At 38.9% G+C, this 23,653-nt stretch overlaps 1 pseudogene; it reads left to right on the forward strand.

The window, feature by feature from the left end:
- The first annotated feature begins 1,830 nt into the window (after positions 1 to 1,830).
- Positions 1,831 to 23,653, forward strand: part of LOC146863742 (uncharacterized) — a 115,655-nt pseudogene continuing 93,832 nt past the window's right edge.

Consider the following 23,653-nt stretch of genomic DNA (forward strand, 5'->3'; position numbering starts at 1 on the left):
ATGCCCCATTGGGGCCGCTGCGCGCTTTATAAAACACACTAATAATAATATTAATACAACAGATGCTCCAGATGGGGGTGATCGAGCCATCAACAAGTGAGTGGAATTCTCCCATCGTACTCTTGCCAAAACTGGATGGGTCAATCCGGTTTTGCATCGACTTCCGGGAGGTGAATAAACTCTCAGTTTGATTCATACCCACTACCGCGGGTCGATGAAATGATCGAGAGGCTTGGGAAAGCACAATTCATCAGTACATTGGATCTAAGTAAAGGATACTGGCAAGTACCCTTAAGACAAGAAGACAGAGAAAAACAGCATTCTCAACCCCTGGGGACCTATATCAGTTCATAGTTCTACCTCTCGGGTTGCACGGGGCTCCGGCAACCTTCCAAAAATTAATGAACACAGTACTCAAACCCTGTGCTGATTACGCAGCAGGCTATATAGACAATATCGTCATATATAGTGGGACTTAAGAACAACAACTTGACCACCTCGCATCAGTTATCCAGACCCTGAAAAACAGTGGCCTATCCACCAACCCTGCTAAAAGCAGACTAGCAGCTAGGTCTGTAAAGTACTTAGGGTATCTCCTTAGCCATAGCAGTATCTTGTTTCCCCAAACCAAGAAAGACCTCAGGGCATTTCTAGGCATTCTGGGCTACTACAGGAGATTCATACCCGATTTTTCCCAAAAGGCCGCCCCATTAACAGACCTCCTCCAGAAAAATGTGAACACTGAGAGGGTCCTCCGTTCCCCCTCGAATACATATCTATTCGCCTTCCAGACCCTAAAAACGGCCATCACCTCCAAACCTGTGTTGCTAAGCCTGGATTACAGGAAACCGTTCATCTTACAGACAGATGTGTTAGACCAAGGACTGGGTGCTGTCTTATCCCAAACTGACGCCAGGGTGTGCCTAACCCCAGCTGTAGTGAACTGCTTCTACCACTTGTGTACCCTGTCTGGGCAGGTTGGTCTACTGCGTATCCTAGGTACGTGGTGCTGGAGGTACCAGGTTCGAGTTGCCTATTAGATGTCACCTCGGGTCCATACCCTTTCTGTCTTTCACTTCCTGGGCAATATCGATCAGTCACCATGGGGCGCACCGATACCAAACAAACAAAAATACCATTTGAACCGCGCAAAGCACCTCGGTCACACTCAACAGATCAGACGGACTCGGATACTGCAGAAAATCAGGAAGAAGATTGGAAATCACTGTTACTTGATATGAAACGGAACCTATCATCTATCAATTCAAAAATAGACTCAATGAATGCAAGGATAGATTCGGTGGTAAATAAACTCGACCAGCATGATCAGCGGATTAAAGAAGCCGAAACCAAGGTATCTGAGCTGGAGGATAGAACCATAGCAGATAGGGAGCATATTCACCAAATGGACAGATTGCTCCAGATAATTGCGGAGAAGAATGAGGACTTTGAAGCTTGTTCCAGATGGAACAATGTCCGTATTTAGGGCCTGGCCTAATTAACCAACATGGGCCGCATGGAAGATTTTATTGAAAAACTAATTATAGGGTTGTTTGGAATAGACTCCTTCTCAGCACATATGACAGTGGAAAGGGCACATAGATCGTTAGCTGCATGCCCGCCCCCAGGAGTGCAGCCGCTTCCTATGATATTGCGGTTCTTGAACTACCGCGACAGAGACGCGGTCCTGTGTCTTGCCAGAGAGAAGAAACAGGTTCACTACGAAAACGCCACTTTGGCGTTTTTCCCGGATTTTACGCAGACAGTGCAAGAGGCACGGCATAAATTTGCAGCAAGAAATAACTGCAGGCACATGAGATCCCATACGCCATGATGTATCCAGCGAAACTGAAGATCACGCCCCGTGGGAAGCCACATTTCTTCCAAAATCCCCAGCAAGCGGAGGACTACCTCAAACAAAATCGTCGAGCAACATCTAAGGAGGTGGAGACCCGCACTGTTTCAGATCCCAATCACCAATGTCGGACCCAGACTGAAGAGGACAGCTTCTCCTGATGCACACATTGCTACTGCAGAATGTCTCTCCTTTGTGAACTCTTTTGAACTGGTGAAGTATTGCATTCGATAATGCACTGTAATTTTTTCAGACTGGACACTCGCCTCCATCCCGCTATAGCTGCCCGCCTACTGAAGTGGAGTGGCTTGCGGGTGAAATAGAGGAGGAGAGTGGGCAAGTTGTGAGCCCCTAGTGACCTTCACACGAGGGCAAACCCTCAAGTTACCTCTACCGAGGAGTGGTAATTGGCTGACTTACGTGTTCTACTGGTAGGGAGGGTATATATGCCCAGCAAATTGGGGATGCCAGGGCGGTGGGTGCCCTAGTTTGGGGAAAAATGTTTTTTACTCAGCTTACTTATGGTAACGGAATGCAGAACAATGTCATACTTTCACCCCAGTACTCAGGATCTGCGCTTCATTTTTATTTAGCACCCGGGGGGGCCAAGTTCCGGGGGCAATATGTATATTAAAATGGGGGCTCAGAGGGGCCCCCTAGCCCCGGGGACCGCCACCCCCGGGGCTTATCTAAATTATGGGGGGCTTTATTATACATGGGTAGGGGGGCTCAAAGACCCCCCCAAGCCCCGGGGACCACCACCCCCCAGGGCTTTATGTCAATGTATGCAGGGGGGCTCATGGCCACCCCGCAGCCCCGGGGACCTCCAACCCCCGGGGCTTGTTTAAAAAAAAAAAAAAACCTGTGTGGGTGGGGGGGGGGGGGGCTCGAGACCCCCCACATGCCCCGGGGACCGCCACCTCCCCGGGGCACTAATTATTTAACATAGGGGGTCCGTTACAGACCCCCAAGCCCCGGGGACCACCATCCCCAAGGCTCTAAATTAAGTGGGAGGGGGGCTGCGTGGCGCCCCCCTGGAGCCAATGATGGCCCTGGGGACCGCCACCCCCCAGGGCTGGCTCCTGCAGTGTCCCAGGGTGCCCACCCCCAGCACACTGCTGTTTGCAATGACAGGGCGGGAGCCTCGCAGCTCCTACCCTGCCATTGCAAACTGCTTTACTTCATTGAAGCGAGAGCAGGGAAACCTGCTCTCGCTTCAATGAAGCAAAGCAAATTGCTTTTACACATGGGGAGCAGCAAGTTAGCTGCTCCCCATGTGGAAAAGCAATGCCGGCTCCCGCAGGAGGCGGGGAGCCGGATGGGACCGTGGGGGAAGGGAGGGGGGCCACGCGGCCCCCATCCTAAAAAACAGCCCAGGGGGATTGGGTCCACGGGGCGAAAAGGGGCCACAGGAGTGGGGCAAGGCAGCCCCCCTCCAAAATACATTTTTTTTTAAAAAAAGGGCCATGCCCCGGGGGATGGGGTCCCCAGGGTAAATTATGGCCTCGGGAGGTAGGCCACGTGGCCCCTTCCCGATTTTTGTTTTTTTTTATAAAAAAAAATTGGGGGCAGGTCCTGCGGGATGGGGTCCCCAGGGCCAATAAATTAGAAAAATAAGGGGGCCACACTTAGCCCCCATTAAAAAAAAAGAAAAAAAAAAAAGATGGGATCGGGCCGGAGGCCACGCCCCCTCCTTGCACTACTCTGGCGCCCTGGCGCGTTTGCAGAGGGGGATCTAATTCCCCTTGAATACTGGGGGTCACTGGGGGCCAACTAGCCCACCAGGAATCTCCAGTATGCACCAGGGGGCTGCGTTGCAGAGAGGTGTAATGATGATCTCAGGAGTGAAGAATAATTAATTCCCGATTTATAACGCGCCACAGGGCGTGTTTGCACACGTCACCTCAGGGCTGCATCTTTTAGACCCTGAAAAGTAATTCTAAGCGTACTTACCAGTAACTTGTATTTCGTTCCATAAGAATCCATTGTGTGGTTTTCAGCAGAAAAGTTTCTAAGTGTCCATTTTTGAAACTTACAAATATTCTTCTAAATTCAGCCGAACTACGAATTCCGATTTACTCACCTGTTATCAGGAGAGAACCCAGTGCTGCATCTTTTAACCCAGCACTGACCCTGAAAAGTAAGTCTACGCGTACTTACCAGTAACTTGTATTCCCTTCCATAGGAATCCATTGTGTGGTTTTCACCAGAAAAGTTTCTGTGTCCATTTTTGAAACGTACAAATATTCCTCTAAAATCAGCCGAACTACGAATTCCAATTTACTTACCTGTTATCAGGAGAGAACCCAGTGCTGCATCTTTTAGACCAGCACTGACTCGGAAAAGTAATTCTAAGCGTACTTACCAGTAACTTGTAGTTCCTTCCATAGGAATCCATTGTGTGGTTTTCAGCAGAAAAGTTTCTAAGTGTCCATTTTTGAAACGTACAAATATTCGTCTATAATCAGCTGAACTACAAATTTCGATTTACTCACCTGTTATCAGGATAAAACCCAGGGATGCATCTTTTAGACCAGCACTGACCCTGAAAAGTAATTCTAAGCGTACTTACCAGTAACTTGTATTTCTTTCCATAGGAATCCATTGTGTGGTTTTCAGCAGAAAAGTTTCTACGTGTCCATTTTTGAAACGTACGAATATTCCTCTAAAAGCAGCCGAACTACGAATTCCGATTTACTCACCTGTTATCAGGAGGGAAACCAGGGCTGCATCTTTTAGACCAGCACTGACCCTGAAAAGTAATTCTGAGCATATTTACCAGTAACTTGTATTTCCTTCCATAGGAATCCATTGTGTAGTTTTCACCAGATAAGTTTCTAAGTGTCTATTTTCACAAACTAAATATATTCCTAAAAAATCGTCTGTATAACTTAAACACTTTCTTTCAATTGTTTAAAGGAGATTGGCCAGTGCTGGATTCAGGATCCACCACTGAGTAAGAAAAAGTAACGATAACACTACTTACCTGCTAAGTTAATTTTCTACCATAGGGTAACATTGGTGATTCTATGTGAACATTTTTCAAAGTGTCAACTTTAAAAATACAATAATATTCCTTAAAAATAACTATTTTAACTAAAACGCTTTTACTCAACTGTTTACAGGAGAGGTCCAAGGACTGAATCTAGGACCCAGTCCTCTGGTTAGAAAAGTAATCCATAAAGTAACTAATTGCATTTGACTAATAATTCACATTGAGCGCAGTGTTGCATTGTGTTTGAAATTGTGTTGTCCATTGCAACAACTGTAACTACTGTACTTAAAAGTCTATTGCCTATTTGCAAAGTAGTTAAACTAAAGTAATTCATTCAGAGAAAGTATATTTTGTATTGTAATTTATAATGTAATTAAAAAAATATATCTAAAAATAAATAGTTTAAAAAATGTAGTAAATCAGTATAAAAAAAATCAGTATAACAATTAATACATTAAAACATTGTAATTTACCAAACCTTTGAAATTCACTGAAAAAACCATAGGTTTCATCCTGATATAGTTAGGAATTAGCATTTAAATTTGTTTTGAAATTCACTGAAAAACCATAGGTTTCAGGCCTGATACAGTTATGAATTAGCATTTAAAAAACCTTAGAAATTCACTAAAAAAACAATAGGTTTTAGGGGTGTTATAGTTAGCTGGACATTTCACTGGAACAAAAGTGCCAGATTTAAAACCATTGACACACCAATACAAGTTTCTAAGCACCCACTCAGAGATTCCTAGATCTATGCACACATCTAATCACTTACCTATAGATTCACTCATAGTTGCTGTCAATGATCAATAGAAAACTATCAAATATACTTATACACCTATATCGACATTACACACCAGCACACATCCTAATCACTTATGAAGTCATTCTACTCAGTTATGCAAACAATGGATCATACTTACTTTTACTTAGCTATACACTTATAAAAACACCACGTCATCTATTCATATAGTTTACAACTCATACTTAGTGTGTTATAAAAACACTACTACAAGTATACAGTTATCCATACAGTCACTCATGCAATCACTGAGTCTTATGTATACTTATTTATATGCAACAACTGACACATACACTGGCTTTTATTTTCCTAGTTTGTTGGACATGTACCATTGAGACATATATTGGCTCATCGCCACACCCATAAAGATATTCACTCACCCAAACAACTGTTATAACATGTAGTTTTAACTTCATATACCTACTGAATCAACTATTCACACATCTTTGGGCAGTCACTCACCTCCCCACCGAACCACACACACATTCACTCTCCCATACAAGTACTCCGTTAACTAATCAATAAATAATATAGACTTTCACGTAGCTAGTAACCAACCGGTGCAGCAGTTTACACAACAACTGACAAAGTGATACAGATATTCACACAGTTTAGTCACTATCCAATATATTTAGTGAGACACTATAAATTAGTCAAGTACACAGTCAGTCACACTGCTATTAAATCCTCCATCCAGATATTTATATTTATATATCCACTCATTCTTCAATGCAAATTAATATATATATAATACATATTTAAATAACGAACCACACCACATTCACTGGATGATGTCATCAGTGCTGTCATCAGTGATGTCATTTGAGATGTCATCAGTGATGTCACTGACCATGTCATGAATGATGATGTAATATGTGACATCATCAGCAGTGGATTGCGGGTGCGCGAGATGTAGTTTGTACAACTAACTATATCGGAGGAATTTCAATGGTTTTGTCCGAGTGAAATGTCCAGTTAACTATAACACCCGTAAAACCTATTGTTATTTCTGTGAATTTCTGAGGTTTTTTAAATGCTAATTCCTAACTATATCAGGCCTGAAACCTATTGTTTTTTCAGTGAATATATATATACACAAATGCATAACCAATAAAGGCATAAAGAAATAGCAACAGATCAAGCATTTCTCACTATTAAAACATAAGCATGATTAAGACATATTAAAAACATTCATGCCAAACAGTAAAAGCATCTTTTTGGTAGGAACAGGTGGACAACAGGGAGGCAGGTGGGACAGTGAGGAATCCACAGGCAGATACTGTATGCACCAGAAAAAGTGTTACCGAAAGTATCTAACGTGCTCTTCTGATGGATACTTCTGCCTGTTGATTCCTCACCTTTGAATAGAATCCTCAAGCCGTACCTCACCTGGAGAAAATTGTCCACCTGACTAGACCAAAAATTCTTGCAAAACAGATCAAGCAAAATGGCCTTCCCTCCTAACCTCCGAAACCAATAATAATCGAATAATTTTCAGTTTAAATTATATTGAAAATAATACTTTAAAAATACTTTTATTAATAAATTTAGACAAACACTTAAAGGAAAACTTTTATTTATAATTAATTTAAAGATATTTCATACTTTACAAATTACGCCGAAGTCGAGACCCCCAGCGCGAATTTTCAAAATGGCAACCGGGATGCGTGCAGCCATCGTGTAGGGTGTGAGAAGGGTGTGCGATTTCTGAATAATATATATATATTTTTTTAAATGAATATAGTTTTCCTAACTAAAGATTATTCAAAAATTGTTAAACTATATATATATATATATATATATATATATATATATATATATATATATATATATATTACCTACTGGCAGTCGCCAGTAGGTAGTTATAGTTAGGACCGTGTTTCCATAGGAAATCCACAATAATCTATTTTGAATAACTTTGGTGCCGATTGAGGAATCCTCGCGAAGTTTTCAAAATAGGTGGGGCGCACCGCTCCGCTCTTTCCCTGAAAGTCTCGGGGGTATTCGTCAAGTGGGGGCTGAGAAAAAGGGGGGGTCCCAAAACGCTTTTTCCCCCATGCATTTTTCCATAGGACCTTTAGTCCAAGCTGCAGCCCGAATAGCTGAACAGAATTACTTGAAATTTGGCAAAGAGGTAGTCCTCAGGTCAGGGATGTGCCTTTTGTAGGTCTGGTATAAATGTGTTCAGTATTTGCTGAGAAAATAGCATTTGAATCAATATATATATCTATAGGCGTGCTCCGAGCGCTTACGGTAAGCTTACCGTACGCGCACGGTGCCATGCGCAAGCTCAATTCTGATTGGTGGTTACATTCGAATCGGTCGAAATCAGGAAGTGTCGGCCTCCATTTTGTGTGTCTCACACTGATAAAAAAAGGAGGAGAACGTGGAAAGGGGGCAACGAAGAGAGTTGCAGACCCCCTAGCGTTTGTCAGGGGGTCCAAGAAGGCCATAAAAGTATGAAAAATACATTACAATGTTTTTTTTAAAAAACACGGGGTGCGCGTACGGTAAGCTTACCGTACGCGTACGGTAGAAAATAACAAAAAAAGAAGAAAAAAACAATTTTAAGTGATAAGATATTAGGGGGCTCTAAAAAGAGCCGTTGTGTTCATTGAGTGTTTTTTGGTACCTACAAGTAAGTACCGATGCAGAGTCTAAAGTTTAAGAGGAAGACTCTGTTCCCTTCATCATTGAAATGTACACCGTCTCCTCTATAAATGTCTTGCATGTTGTAACGCAAGTTGTTGTGGTATATAGAACCCATACCATAGTCTCTGAGGAGAGCAGAAACAGATTTGTTGACGTGCTTTCTTGCTTTGTCAATCTGCGGACAAAATTGGTAGGACCAGTTCCACTTTTGCCTTTGGCATATGTTAGAATATACAAAGGCAGAATGAGGAAAAAGCGACATCAATTGCACAAAGGTGTCCTTAATAAGCATTTCCAGACCTACACCAGTTAAAGTGCCTAGGTCATTTCCACCACAGTGCACAATAATAAGGTTAGGGTGTGGGAGATGTAGAAAGGTTTTCACCAAAGGCATTAAATGGTGCCACTTTAACCCTCTCTGACCAATCCATTTAATGTCTACATTTGGCAAAGCAAGGTCTCTCACCATACCTCTTTTTTCTGCAAATTTTTCACTCCAGAAGACATAGCTGTGACCTACAATCCACACTGTGAACATCTTTCAAGGAGATCTGGATGCACTCTGAAGGTGTCTTTCAGTAGAATGGCAAAATGAAATGAAAGACAGTTTGAAAATGGAGGCATACATATTTTTTTAAAATAAAAAGAACTCATTGGCTGTTTCACACCATTCTACACTAAAAACTAGGCTATATGTGTACATTTATAGAAGCATGTTTTGTATTGGTTTAGAAAATTGTGTTCCCACAGAAGAATAGTTTGGATTTGCTGTAAAGGTTGGACAGGTGAAGCACTCTTGGTCTTTCGATTTGAAACATTGTGTGGTGAACTTCTGACCTCACTCCTCACAGCAGTGTTCCATGAGCTGTTGCTATGGTAGCAGGCAAAAGTCAAGTTGGGGGAAGGGAACATTTGGAAAAGGGTTGAAGTTTTCAGCCAATAGAAATGTATGATTTCATTTAAAAAAAAGTGGGAAGCACAGAGATTTGTAATTAACATGAATAAGTGTGAAAAAAGAGAGGGAAACATTGCCGTTAATTGGTTCTGCTCAGAGGAGAGAGGTGTACAGCTCTGATATTCTGACTGTGATAGTCTGCTGTTTGAGTGCCACATATCTTTCTCAACTAACACATTTTAAAGGTGAGTTATGAGTTTGAGAGGGGATGTATGTGGTGAATTTTGCATGAGTCTGTGAGCATAGAGGAATTGCTGTCAGAGATGTATTTGGTGTCTCTCTGGTTCTTTTGGGAAGTAACCATGCGTATGTCTCTTGCAACTGAAAATACACAGTCTGCATAAGCAGACTGTTAGCACACACCCAGCAGTTTATCCTGTAGAATCATGCTGAGTATTCACAAGTGACTGGTGTTTTATGGAAGCAGTGAGTAACGCTTATACATTCAACATCACTAAGGCTGATTTCCTTTGCTGGAGTGTAGTCAGTCACCAAGGTCACACATGTTCATGGTCAGAAAAAGCTGTTTGGATATGTGCTGTTTTCTGTGTCTGAAAACTGTAATGAAAATGTATGCAACAGTTAGAGTAATTAACGCTTGCAGGAAAAAAAAAGTAGTAAGTGTGCTTTGAAATTGGCAAGCAAATTCCGTTTTCTGCCTAAAAACACAGAAAACAGTAGTAAGTGTGCTTTGAAAATGGCAAGCAAATTTCATTTTACGCGTAAAATCACAGCATGAGTCTGTGAGCATAGAGGAATTGCTGTCAGAGATGTATTTGGTGTCTCTCTGGTTCTTTTGGGAAGTAACCATGCGTATGTCTCTTGCAACTGAAAATACACAGTCTGCATAAGCAGACTGTTAGCACACACCCAGCAGTTTATCCTGTAGAATCATGCTGAGTATTCACAAGTGACTGGTGTTTTATGGAAGCAGTGAGTAACGCTTATACATTCAACATCAATAAGGCTGATTTCTTTTGCTGGAGTGTAGTCAGTCACCAAGGTCACACATGTTCATGGTCAGAAAAAGCTGTTTGGATATGTGCTGTTTTCTGTGTCTGAAAACTGTAATGAAAATGTATGCAACAGTTAGAGTAATTAACGCTTGCAGGAAAAAAAAAAGTAGTAAGTGTGCTTTGAAATTGGCAAGCAAATTCCGTTTTCTGCCTAAAAACACAGAAAACAGTAGTAAGTGTGCTTTGAAAATGGCAAGCAAATTTCTTTTTACGCGTAAAATCACAGCATGAGTCTCTGAGCATAGAGGAATTGCTGTCAGAGATGTATTTGGTGTCTCTCTGGTTCTTTTGGGAAGTAACCATGCGTATGTCTCTTGCAACTCAAAATACACAGTCTGCATAAGCAGACTGTTAGCACACACCAAGCAGTTTAATCTGTAGAATCAGGCTGAGTATTCACAAGTGACTGGTGTTTCATGGAAGCAGTGAGTAACGCCAATACATTCAACATCGCTAAGGCTGATTTCTTTTGCTGGAGTGTAGTCAGTCACCAAGGTCACACATGTTCATGGTCAGAAAAAGCTGTTTGGATATGTGCTGTTTTCTGTGTCTGAAAACTGTAATGAAAATGTATGCAACAGTTAGAGTAATTAACGCTTGCAGGAAAAAAACAGTAGTAAGTGCGCTTTGAAATTGGCAACCAAATTTCGTTTTCTGCCTAAAAACACAGAAAACAGTAGTAAGTGTGCTTTGAAAATGGCAAGCAAATTTCATTTTACGCGTAAAATCACAGCATGAATCTGTGAGCATAGAGGAATTGCTGTCAGAGATGTATTCGGTGTCTCTCTGGTTCTTTTGGGAAGTAACCATGCGTATGTCTCTTGCAACTGAAAATACACAGTCTGCATAAGCAGACTGTTAGCACACACCCAGCAGTTTATCCTGTAGAATCATGCTGAGTATTCACAAGTGACTGGTGTTTCATGGAAGCAGTGAGTAACGCTAATACATTCAACATCACCAAGGCTGATCCTTTTGCTGGAGTGTAGTCAGTCAACAAAGTCACACATGTTCATGGTCAGAAAAAGCTGTTTGGATATGTGCTGTTTTCTGTGTCTGAAAACTGTAATGAAAATGTATGCAACAGTTAGAGTAATTAACGCTTGCAGGAAAAAAACAGTAGTAAGTGTGCTTTGAAATTGGCAAGCAAATTTCGTTTTCTGCCTAAAAACACAGAAAACAGTAGTAAGTGTGCTTTGAAAATGGCAAGCAAATTTAATTTTACGCGTAAAATCACAGCATGAGTCTGTGAGCATAGAGGAATTGCTGTCAGAGATGTATTTGGTGTCTCTCTGGTTCTTTTGGGAAGTAACCATGCGTATGTCTCTTGCAACTGAAAATACACAGTCTGCATAAGCAGACTGTTAGCACACACCCAGCAGTTTATCCTGTAGAATCATGCTGAGTATTCACAAGTGACTGGTGTTTTGTGGAAGCAGTGAGTAACGCTTATACATTCAACATCACTAAGGCTGATTTCTTTTGCTGGAGTGTAGTCAGTCACCAAGGTCACACATGTTCATGGTCAGAAAAAGCTGTTTGGATATGTGCTGTTTTCTGTGTCTGAAAACTGTAATGAAAATGTATGCAACAGTTAGAGTAATTAACGCTTGCAGGAAAAAAACAGTAGTAAGTGTGCTTTGAAATTGGCAAGCAAATTTCGTTTTCTGCCTAAAAACACAGAAAACAGTAGTAAGTGTGCTTTGAAAATGGCAAGCAAATTTCATTTTACGCGTAAAATCACAGCATGAGTCTGTGAGCATAGAGGAATTGCTGTCAGAGATGTATTTGGTGTCTCTCTGGTTCTTTTGGGAAGTAACCATGTGTATGTCTCTTGCAGCTCAAAATACACAGTCTGCATAAGCAGACTGTTAGCACACACCAAGCAGTTTAACCTGTAGAATCATGCTGAGTATTCACAAGTGACTGGTGTTTCGTGGAAGCAGTGAGTAACGCTAATACATTCAACATCACTAAGGCTGATTTCTTTTGCTGGAGTGTAGTCAGTCACCAAGGTCACACATGTTCATGGTCAGAAAAAGCTGTTTGGATATGTGCTGTTTTCTGTGTCTGAAAACTGTAATGAAAATGTATGCAACAGTTAGAGTAATTAACGCTTGCAGGAAAAAAACAGTAGTAAGTGTGCTTTGAAATTGGCAAGCAAATTTCGTTTTCTGCCTAAAAACACAGAAAACAGTAGTAAGTGTGCTTTGAAAATGGCAAGCAAATTTAATTTTACGCGTAAAATCACAGCATGAGTCTGTGAGCATAGAGGAATTGCTGTCAGAGATGTATTTGGTGTCTCTCTGGTTCTTTTGGGAAGTAACCATCCGTATGTCTCTTGCAACTCAAAATACACAGTCTGCATAAGCAGACTGTTAGCACACACCCAGCAGTTTATCCTGTAGAATCATGCTGAGTATTCACAAGTGACTGGTGTTTCATGGAAGCAGTGAGTAACGCCAATACATTCAACATCGCTAAGGCTGATTTCTTTTGCTGGAGTGTAGTCAGTCACCAAGGTCACACATGTTCATGGTCAGAAAAAGCTGTTTGGACATGTGCTGTTTTCTGTGTCTGAAAACTGTAATGAAAATGTATGCGACTGTTAGAGTAATTAACGCTTGCAGGAAAAAAACAGTACTAAGTGTGCTTTGAAATTGGCAAGCAAATTTCGTTTTCTGCCTAAAAACACAGAAAACAGTAGTAAGTGTGCTTTGAAAATGACAAGCAAATTTCATTTTACGCGTAAAATCACAGCATGAGTCTGTGAGCATAAAGGAATTGCTGTCAGAGATGTATTTGGTGTCTCTCTGGTTCTTTTGGGAAGTAACCATGCGTATGTCTCTTGCAACTGAAAATACACAGTCTGCATAAGCAGACTGTTAGCACACACCCAGCAGTTTATCCTGTAGAATCATGCTGAGTATTCACAAGTGACTTGTGTTTTATGGAAGCAGTGAGTCACGCTAATACATTCAACATCACTAAGGCTGATTTCTTTTGCTGGAGTGTAGTCAGTCACCAAGGTCACACATGTTCATGGTCAGAAAAAGCTGTTTGGACATGTGCTGTTTTCTGTGTCTGAAAACTGTAATGAAAATGTATGCGACTGTTAGAGTAATTAACGCTTGCAGGAAAAAACAGTACTAAGTGTGCTTTGAAATTGGAAAGCAAATTTCATTTTGTGCGTAAAGTCACAGCATGAGTCTTTTATGGCATTTTTGGACCCCATGACAAATGCTAATGCATTCAACATTACCAAGGTTAATTATCTTTGCAGGAGTGCAGTCAGTCTGCCAGGTTACACATGTATATGCTCGAAAAAAGCAGATTGCACATATGCTGTTTTCTGCCTCTGTAAACTATAAAGAAAATGTGTCAGACTGTTAGAGTAATTAACAATTGCAAAAAAAAATAAAAATAAGTGTGCTTTTGAATTGCAAAAGAAATATCGTGTTCTGTCTAGAATTACACCAAGAGTCTGTGTGCACACAGGAATTGATCTTGGAGATTACATTCGTGTTGGTTTTCTTGTGTTTTTCACTTGTAGGAAAGGGGTAGATAGTGTTATAAGAAAATAAATGATCATGACAAATATAGTAATATATATAAATTACAAAAAAGGTATTTTTTTTTTAGTTTCTTTCAGGTATTGTTGCAGAGCAGTGAAGGAAATATAAGATGCCTATAAAATCAAGACAAAGAAAACAACAGAAAAAAAAGGTTTATTTGAAGACAACTGGAGGACCTAAATTAGTTGAAGATGCTCATGTTGGGAAAAAGAAAAAGTCTTCTGGTAAGCAGACAAAGGCATTTTTAAAAAATATATTCAAAAAAAGGAAACATTTTAAAAATGCCCCCATTGGAAAAACTGTTTCAAGTAGAAAACAACAGGAGAATAGTGAGAATTTACTAAATGCTAATGTACAAGCAGAAGCTATAATAATTAATTTGAAAAGAAAATCAGCATTTAAAGAGAGCCGTAGGAAAATGTTTCAGAGATGAGTGATGTCCAATTTGCTAAAGGATGTGAAAAAATGTACGAAAAGAGCAACATTTTTAAAGAGAAAAAAGATATTGAAGCCATTGTAGCAAAGGCTTTAAATTTAAAAAGAACACTATTCATTTTAATTTTGAACAGGATGCGTACATTAGAAAAAATAGTTAATATAATGAAGTCACAAAGCAAAAAGAAAAGAGTAGTAAAAAGAAATAACTTTTGTAAAGTGTTTTTAGGAGAATGGATGCATAGTTCAAGTACTGAACCATTTTTTAATGAAGAGAGTTATCTTCAAAGTAATAGTTTGCTGCATGCAGTTGACACCAGTGGTCGAGCATATGAAGTTAAGGATGGTTGTATAATGGAAAAGGAGAAAATGGTTCCAAGAAATGAGGAAGAAGTGATTGCAGATGAGGTTATGGGGAGACGTCCTAAAGCCCCAGTGTATACTTGGAATTGTAGTAGTATTTGTACTTTGCAACAGGAATCTATTGATAAATTACGTGAGTTTTTAAGAGAATATAGTAAAAAGAGTGTTAAACAGAAGATTAAGGTGCTTCAAGGACTAGATCCATGCAGAGTGAGAGAGAATACTGGTTTGCAAGGTCATTCTCTGGCTTGTTTATCTAGGAAAGTTTGTCAAAGTGTTTTTCACCATTTTAGGATGCTGGCAGTTCATCATACTGAAATTAGGAAATTTGTGAGAAGATTGTATTTTGCTAAAAGTCCAGCACTAAAGTTAAATGAGTTGAATAAGGCTCTGTTTCGTGGATCTGTATCAGATGTTGAGAAGGTTACTGATGAGATTCAGTTTTGGTACTTTGGGCCAGAACAAGAAAGTGCAGGGAATGACACAGTTATTGAGGAAAATGTGGAAGAGAATGTAGAACCCTCCGTAAATAAGAAATTTGAAGATCAAATTACAAAATTTGCTATCATCTCTAATGAAAGACCAAATATTACTTGTATTTGTTGCCGGAGAAGCCATTACAAAATCCAAACAAGGAATGTTGATCTCTACAAAAAAAGTGAAGAAGAAGATAATTATAAGTGGAAGGAATTTGCAACATATATATTTCTTGAAAATTGTTTTGATTTGGGTGAAGATCATCGAATTTGTAAATACTGTTACAACAAGTTGGAAGAAAATAAAATGCCAGCTAGAGCTGTACATAATAAGTTTGAATTGGTTGAAGTTCCTGCAGAACTTTCTGATTTAAATACGTATGAGTCTATACTCATTCAATGTGTTCATCCGTTCCAGACCATAGTACGTATGGAGCCAAAAACAGGCAAATTACCTCCTTCAAATTTACAGAGAGGTTTAAAAGGAAGAGTTGTCTATTTGCCGTTGGATTTGAAAAAAAATATGGAAACTATTGACACAGATACTTTGGAAACTGAACCATTAGTTATTCTGGTTAATGGTGTACCTACAAAGAATAAGAAAATTTGGCAGGAATTGGTAGATGTACGGAAAGTACAAAGAGCAAATTTATATTTGAAAAGGAATAATAAATGGTATGAAGCCATTTATATGGATGAAGATGAAGAAGATTTAGAAGGAGACACAGACACACCAACTGGGCAAATTGAAAAATTTGACAAGTCAAAAAAAAAGAAGAAATTTATGAACATTTCAGCATACATCCTCTTCATTCAAAAGAAGTAATGGCAAACACCATTGATCTGTTTCAAATGAAAAAAGCACAAGGAACTCCTGTGAGTGTATGGGAGGAGAGTTTGTAAGCTCGATGTTTTCCCCAGCTGTTTCCTACAGGAGAAGGTGGACGATATGATGAACGTCCAGTCCAGATTCCTGCTTCTGAGTATCGGACTACAAGATTATATGCAGAAGATCCCAGATTTCGTCAAAGTATTCCTTATTTGTTCCATCTGTTATTTGAAAGTGACTTGTCCGCATTATCTTATGCAGTAAACCACATTTTAAAAAGTGGAACACATCTACATAATGTGTCTGCTAAGGATTTTATGAACAAAGTGCAGCAGCGAGATGATCATTTGGAATCACAATTGATCAATCTGATGGCTTGTCAGCGTGGGACGAATTAATATTTGTACAGACGCCATGGAGAAGTGAAATGTATGTTACGGAATTTAGGAACTCCAACATGGTTCCTAACCCTAAGCTGTGCCGAATACGCTTGGGATGATTTACTGGATTTTCTACGAGAGGCAAATTCAAACATTAAAAACATCGAATACAAGACAGCAGGAGAACTGTGCTCATTGGATCCGGTTAATGTTTGCAGATATTTCAATCATAGATTTGAGGCTATGATGTCCTTTATCTGCAACAAAAAAAATCCACCACTTGGAGAAGTTTTGGATTTCTTTTGGAGAAAAGAGTACCAAGCAACAGGTGCTCCTCACATTCATATGCTGTTGTGGATCAAGGATGCTCCAAAATTTGGAACAGATGCTGATGAAGCAGTGTTATCTTACATTGAAGAATATGCAACATGTGCTATACCTAAAAGCACAGAAGAGAAAAAGTTAAAAGAGCAAGTTTTACATTTCCAAAGTCATCGCTGTGGAAAATACTGTCGACGGAAGTACAAGACCAAAGATAAACTCTACACAAAATGTTGATTTAGATTTCCAAGACCTGTTCTTTCAAAAGGAAGAGTCAACAGTTTTATGTCAGCTGTGCGACATACTATTACAAGAAAATCTCCCAAAAATACGTACAATCTGAGAAGAAAAGAAGAGTCAAAATATATAAATGACTACAACCCAGTCATTTTATCCATGTGGAATGCTAACATGGATATTCAGTATGTGGCAGACAATTCTATTGCTGTTGCTCAGTATGTCACATCATACATTACTAAATCTGAGAAAACAGAATTGAAGGAAATGTGGGAAGAGATTTCTCACGAGAAGACTGTCATTAAGAAGCTGTACAGTTTCAGTTTGAAGATGTTAACGCATCGAGAAATTGGATCCTACGAATGTTCAGATAGGTTATCATCTGCAAGTCTTTACTCGAAATCCAGAAGAATAATTTGGGTCAGTTTAGGCCTTGCAGGAATGCGAAATCGGGTACTGAAATCTGTTGGAGAAATTGAATATTTGGCTGAGAATGACCCAGAAAGCACAGATATTTTGAAAACAAACATGTGGGACACATATTACCCAAAAAGAAGTCATCATCTTGAGAACATGTGTCTCTATGAAGTGCTGCAGAACTACATTTTTTCACGGAAAGCCACAGAAGACATCAACAATGGAAAATATAAACTCATTGGTGAGGAAGGATGTTTAGTGAAGCAAAAAAAAGGAAGTTTGATTAATCACAGGAAGCTGAGTTGTGACACTACTGACAAAAGGGAATTTTACTACTTGGCACTTTTACAGTTGTTTAAACCATGGCGTTCAGAGGACGAACTACTTGGAGAATTTCAGAGCTATGAGGATTCATTTAATGCATGTAAAGATACCATTGAATGCAGTATTTTCAGAAATTATGTCCAAATGTTAAACGAAGAAATTAAACAGGAAGCTGCAATTGCAGCTGAAGTAGCTAGAGACAGTTCTCAAGACAGCCAAAGTTCTGGAACGCTCAGTCAAGATCCCCTAGGACAACCAAACGTAGAAAATGAAGCTGCAATAGCCATGACTGAAGTGGAAACGGCTATGAATCAAGCAAAGGAAGATTCAATAGACTTACAAGATTTGGAACAACAACTGAATGAAGAACAACGACAAATTTATGAGGAGGTCCGAAAAAAAATTGATCACGGATTACTACATGAAAATAAAGAGTGCACATTCACAGCATTTGAACCAATTAGGTTGTATGTGAGTGGACAAGCTGGAACTGGGAAAAGTTTCTTAATTAAAGTCATCAGAAGCTACCTACAGCAAAAAACTGATTCAACTTTATCTTGTGTTGTTACTGCTCCAACTGGATTAGCAGCATATAAAATTAAAGGAATTACTCTCCATCGCTTGCTAATGTTACCAGTGGAGCATGAGAACAAAATAGAATATCACAAGTAGGGGTGGGCGGAATTTGCGTAATCGCGCTACGCAAATCTCCGCGAAATGGTAAAAAATCTCCGCGAACACGCAGAAATTCCGCGAAGACGCGGAATTGCTTGTTCGCGATGCTTTTTTCCTGTTCACAATCGCTGTTTGCGTGCTCGGGGAGAAATATCTCGCGAACACGCATTTTGAGAACGCGAACAAGCAAAAATTTCGCGAAATCGCGGAAAGCGGAATTTTGGGCAATTTCGCGTTCTCCGCGGAACGCGAAATTACCCAAATTCCGCAAATTCCGCGAACGGAACGGAATTTACCGCCCAGGCCTAATCACAAGCTAACTGGCGAAGCATGTTTTGAAGTTTCAAGAGTGTTGAAGAAGATGCAAGTTCTCATTATTGATGAGGTAAGCATGGTATCAAACTTAATGCTTGCCTTTGTGCATTTAGGAATGCAGCAAATTCTAAAAAGAGACTATGACGTGCTATTTGGAGGAAAACATGTTATAGTTTTTGGGGCTCTACTGCAGCTCACTCCAGTTAAAGGACAACCAGTGTTTAATACTGTGACACATGAGGACACAAAGAAGTCATTAGGAAGCATTGGTAATGCGAATATTTGGTCATTCTTTGAGTACAAAGAACTCACTACCAATATGAGGCAAGCAAATGATGAAGAATATGGAAGTATTATGAAAGATATCAGAATTGGACTACTCACAGAAGTAGGAAGAAAAGCAATACAGAGTCGGTTGCTACATAATTTATTTCCAAATGAGGAAATAGTTGCAGAGAAAATATACAAGAACATTGCAGAAAAAAATACTGTAATCTGCTTAATGCCAACACTACGTGAATGCTCGATATTCAATGAGGAACTTTTGAAATTGGAAAAGGAAGAGATTAAGAAAATGGAAGCAGTGGACAAAATCCAACATGAAAGAATTACTATTACATTAACAGGCGAACTGAAAAATAAATTGGATTCTCTAGAGAAGAACATTTCGAAAACAGCTGGATTAGAAAAAAATCTATATCTTTGCATGAACTGTCGAGTATTTCTAAGGAGAAATTTGGATGTTGAAAAAGGTTTAGTGAATGAAGCTATGGGTAAAGTTTTGGGTTTTGTTAACTACCAGAAAAAAGAAGGAATTGAGTTTTTAAACATAAAATTTGATCAGATTGAAGAGGTAAAAGACATTAGTCGTTGTTCAGTCCGTTTTTTGCTTGTGAAAGACTTATATGTACGTAGGAAGCAGTTTCCATTTCCTCTAGCATATGCTGTAACTATTCACAAGTGTCAAGGATTAACTGTTGATAGTGCATTTGTAAACATTGGATCTACAGTGTTCAAAGAAGGTATGGCATATGTTGATTTGTCTCGAGTGAAGAAATTATCTGGTTTATTCATGATAGACTTTGATGACTCAAAAGTTAGTGCTGATGCAAATTGTGTTAAAGAGTACAATAGATTAAGAAGAACCTATGCTCCTCATTTAGGTTAGTATCCTGTGATTGAAAAACGTGTTGTTTGTCGGAAAAGGAGAATTGAGAATATCTGTAATGAGGATGTAGAGAAGAGAAAACAAAAAGAGAGTCATGTGATTGCAAGCAAAAAGAAAAAGGACAATGTTGAACAGGTTGTTGGTTTCCATTTTGAAAATAGCTCTGGTGTCAACTGCTATGCAAATGTAGTGCTGAATGTTGTATTTTATCTTGAAAGTTTGCAAGAGCAGATAATAGAAAATCATGAAAAAAGATTCTGTTCTGTGCTAAGTCTTCTTGATGAGAAACTGAGTGTTGATAAAGCAAATATAGAAAGTGCAAATGAAATTAGAAATCTATTAGATGTTTTTTCAGGACGAACACAGTTTTCACAAAATGTCCAGCAAGATACACAAGAATTCTTGATGTACATTCTTTTGGTACTTGAAGATGAAGGGGTAGAAATAGAAAATATGTTTGGTCTGTCTTATAAATGGGAACATAGTTGTGAAAACTGTTTGTACACATGCAGCTCTAATGTTGATTCAGAAAGGTTTATCTATTTAACATTGCCAGAGACTAAATCAGTGACTTTTAGTAAATTAGTTAAAGATGCCAATCACAACATGGAATGTTCGAAATGTAAATCAGACATGTTTTCAACCTTACTTTTAAAGAAATATGGACAGTATGTAATTTTAATGATGCAACGTTGTAGAGCTGATGGAACAAAATTGGACACTTTAATAAAGAAATTTACAGGACAGCAATTATCAATTTCTGGCAAGACTTTTGTCACAGTTGGAATAATTTTCCATGATGGGCCTTTTGTAACTTCTGGTCATTACACAGTTTTTCTTAAATGTGAAAAAGGCTGGACACTGTGTAATGATTCTGAATTGGTTTTCAAGCAACGTTTGCCTTTTGATTTAGCAAATTCCTATTTAAATTTTCTGAAACCAAAATTGTAGAAAGAAATTGCAACATCTGTCGAAAACATTATTTCCATTTAATTGGATTACCATCGGAAATGTCATCAAATATTATTATAAAAATTACCATTTGGCCTTATGGAAAGGTAATAATTTGCATTGTGGACTTCTTTGACACAAATTATTTTGGTGATTATGCTTATGCAACACAATTTTCGGACGATATTTACTGAAACTAGTGATTGTTCTTACGAGACGTTTATATTACAGTATGTTTCAATGAGAAGAGATTCTGGGCTTTTTTTAAACAATCTTTCTGATTGTTTTTTTTTTTGCCCGCTGTTAAGTGATGAATGCAATTGCTTTTACGATTTACAGTAAAATGCAATATATTCTGAAAACAGCAAAAAAAGGGCAAAAATATGTTTGATGAAAAATGAAAATATGTGCACTGTATTCTAAAAAGTATTGTTAAATATTAATACATTTTCTTTTTTTACAGATTGAGAAAGGAAAAATATAAAAATAAACTTCTTTACAGCAAGTAAAATAAATCACTTATTTTTCTTTTAGTTATTTTCTTTGTCAGGTAAGTGTTAAATTTCAGGAATTATCACACATTTACTTTAATGCTCACTTTTTTCACTACTCTTCTCTGTGCTTTTTTCATTTCTGTAGTAGTCCCTCATGGACCTTGTAGGTTAATTACATTTTTGGGGTTTTTAAAAAAAAAAAAATATTAAATGCGCGTACCGTACGCGCACGGTAAAAAAAAACATTAAAAAAGTCAATTAAAAAATTTAAAAAAAAGTTAAGAAGTAAGGTTGGCTCTTAAAAGAACCGTTGTGTTCATAAAGGGAAAGAGGAAAGAAAGAATGGGAATACTAACAAGGACCACAGATGTGCTGGTCTATCCTATTGTTTATGAGGGAAACACTGGTCTCCGCATGAACAATTAGGCCATGACATCTTGTGCACCTCATTGTAACCCTCCCAAAATGAGGGTTTATATCCAGAGGACCAGAAAAGGGTGATGCTCCCACTGCAGAGGAAGTGCTCAGCTGAGCTGCCGAAGAAGTACTCGGCTGAGCATCTGCAGGTGTGCTTGGGTGACTTACTGGAGATGTTTCTCCAGTGTGTCTAGCATAAGTCCTGGGATGTTTATCCTTAATGTGTCTAACCATAGAGTGATTCCAAAGGAATACTTCTTCCTAGGATTCCCTCTAGATAAGACACGCTCACAAAGTGAGCAGGTGACTAAAGGAGCATTTACCTTTTTCTGCCCCTCTAGATAGGTGAAATATTCCCATACAAAAGAAGTCTTTTGTTTCCTCCTTCTCTCTCTGATGATGCTGCTACCTGGCTCACTCTCAGAAGAGGACTGCTGTTCTGCCATCGTATCACAAAGACAACTCAGCTCCTTCTCCTAAGGGATCACAAGCAGAAATGAGGGTAATGGGTGTGGTGTAGGAGAGTTCTAGAACTGAAAGTACTTTAAACCAATCAAAAGTGCTGTTTCTTGATCACATGACCAACCGTGCGCGTACGTTATGCTTACGGAGCGCTTACGGAGCGCTTACGGTAAAAGTACGCATGCACGTATAAAAGACACGCGCATGCTCGCATGCGCATAACAGGCACGCTCCAACACTTCCACGTAACATGCGCGTGTAACGTATGCGCTTACGCGTCGCGTACGCAGTACAGACGTCTACGTAAATTGCGTAACCATACACAAACAGAGTAGAAATATTACGTGCGTAAAGCAAAACGTGCGCTTACGGTAAGCTTACCATACGCGCGCGTAAAAAAAATAAAATACAAAAAAAAATCAAAAAAGAAAAAAAAGATTCACTATGTTATACTACTATATCTTACCTGTTTGATTAAAAAAAAGGTGAAAAATTATATATTGCAGAATTTTAAAAATTTTACAATAGTGTTTAAAGAGAATTTAAAGTAAAAAAAAAGATGTAAAAAACCTTGCAAAAATAAAAAAATAAAAAATGATTTCACACACGTTAAATATAAGAATTAGCATTTAAAAAACCATACAAATTCACTGAAAAAACCATAGGTTTCACACACGTTATAGTTAGGAATTTGCATTTTAAAAACCTTGCACATTCACTGAAAAAACCATAGGTTTCACAGACGTTATAGTTAGCTGGACATTTCACTCGTAAAAAACCAATGAAATTCCCCCGTTATAGTTAGTTCAGCTAACTATAACTCGCGCACCCGCAATCCACTGCTGATGACGTCACATATAACATCACTCATGACATGGTCACTGACATCACTCATGACATCTCAAATGACATCACTGATGACATCACTGATGACATCATCCTTGTGATAGAGTGGCAGACCTCCTCTCACCCTAATATAACACATTCAAAAATAGAGACTAAAATTTTCAAAACAATGGACATACCAATAACAGTTACAACAACCTATTCAGTAATTGTAAGATCCACATACACATCCACTCATTCACCAACAGTCCTATACAGTCACTCATACATGTACTCACTCATCATATGTACTCATACACCTATACATCCTGTTACACAACGCCACTCATCCATAGAGTTACTCACATACATAGTCACTCATGCTAATAAAGAATCAAACATCCATTTACATGCATATACAGTTATTCACACACCACCACACTTACTTCTATGGAAACTTACACATACTTAGTCTTTTAAACAATCACTTATAGAAACACATACTTATTCATACAGGAACTCTTTCAATCTCTCACTCTTACATATACTCACTTATATAGTCACATATACTAGTTTAAAACATATGTAGTTACTCATAAAGACACTAGTGAGACAGTCATTCATTCACTAACACACCCATGCACACACTCATCCACCCATACAGTCCTGCACACATGCTGTATTCAACACATGCAAACAGTAAGTCACTCATTC

The sequence above is a fragment of the Triturus cristatus genome, chromosome 2_1 (genome assembly GCF_964204655.1).
Source record: "Triturus cristatus chromosome 2_1, aTriCri1.1, whole genome shotgun sequence".
Classification (NCBI taxonomy): domain Eukaryota; kingdom Metazoa; phylum Chordata; class Amphibia; order Caudata; family Salamandridae; genus Triturus; species Triturus cristatus.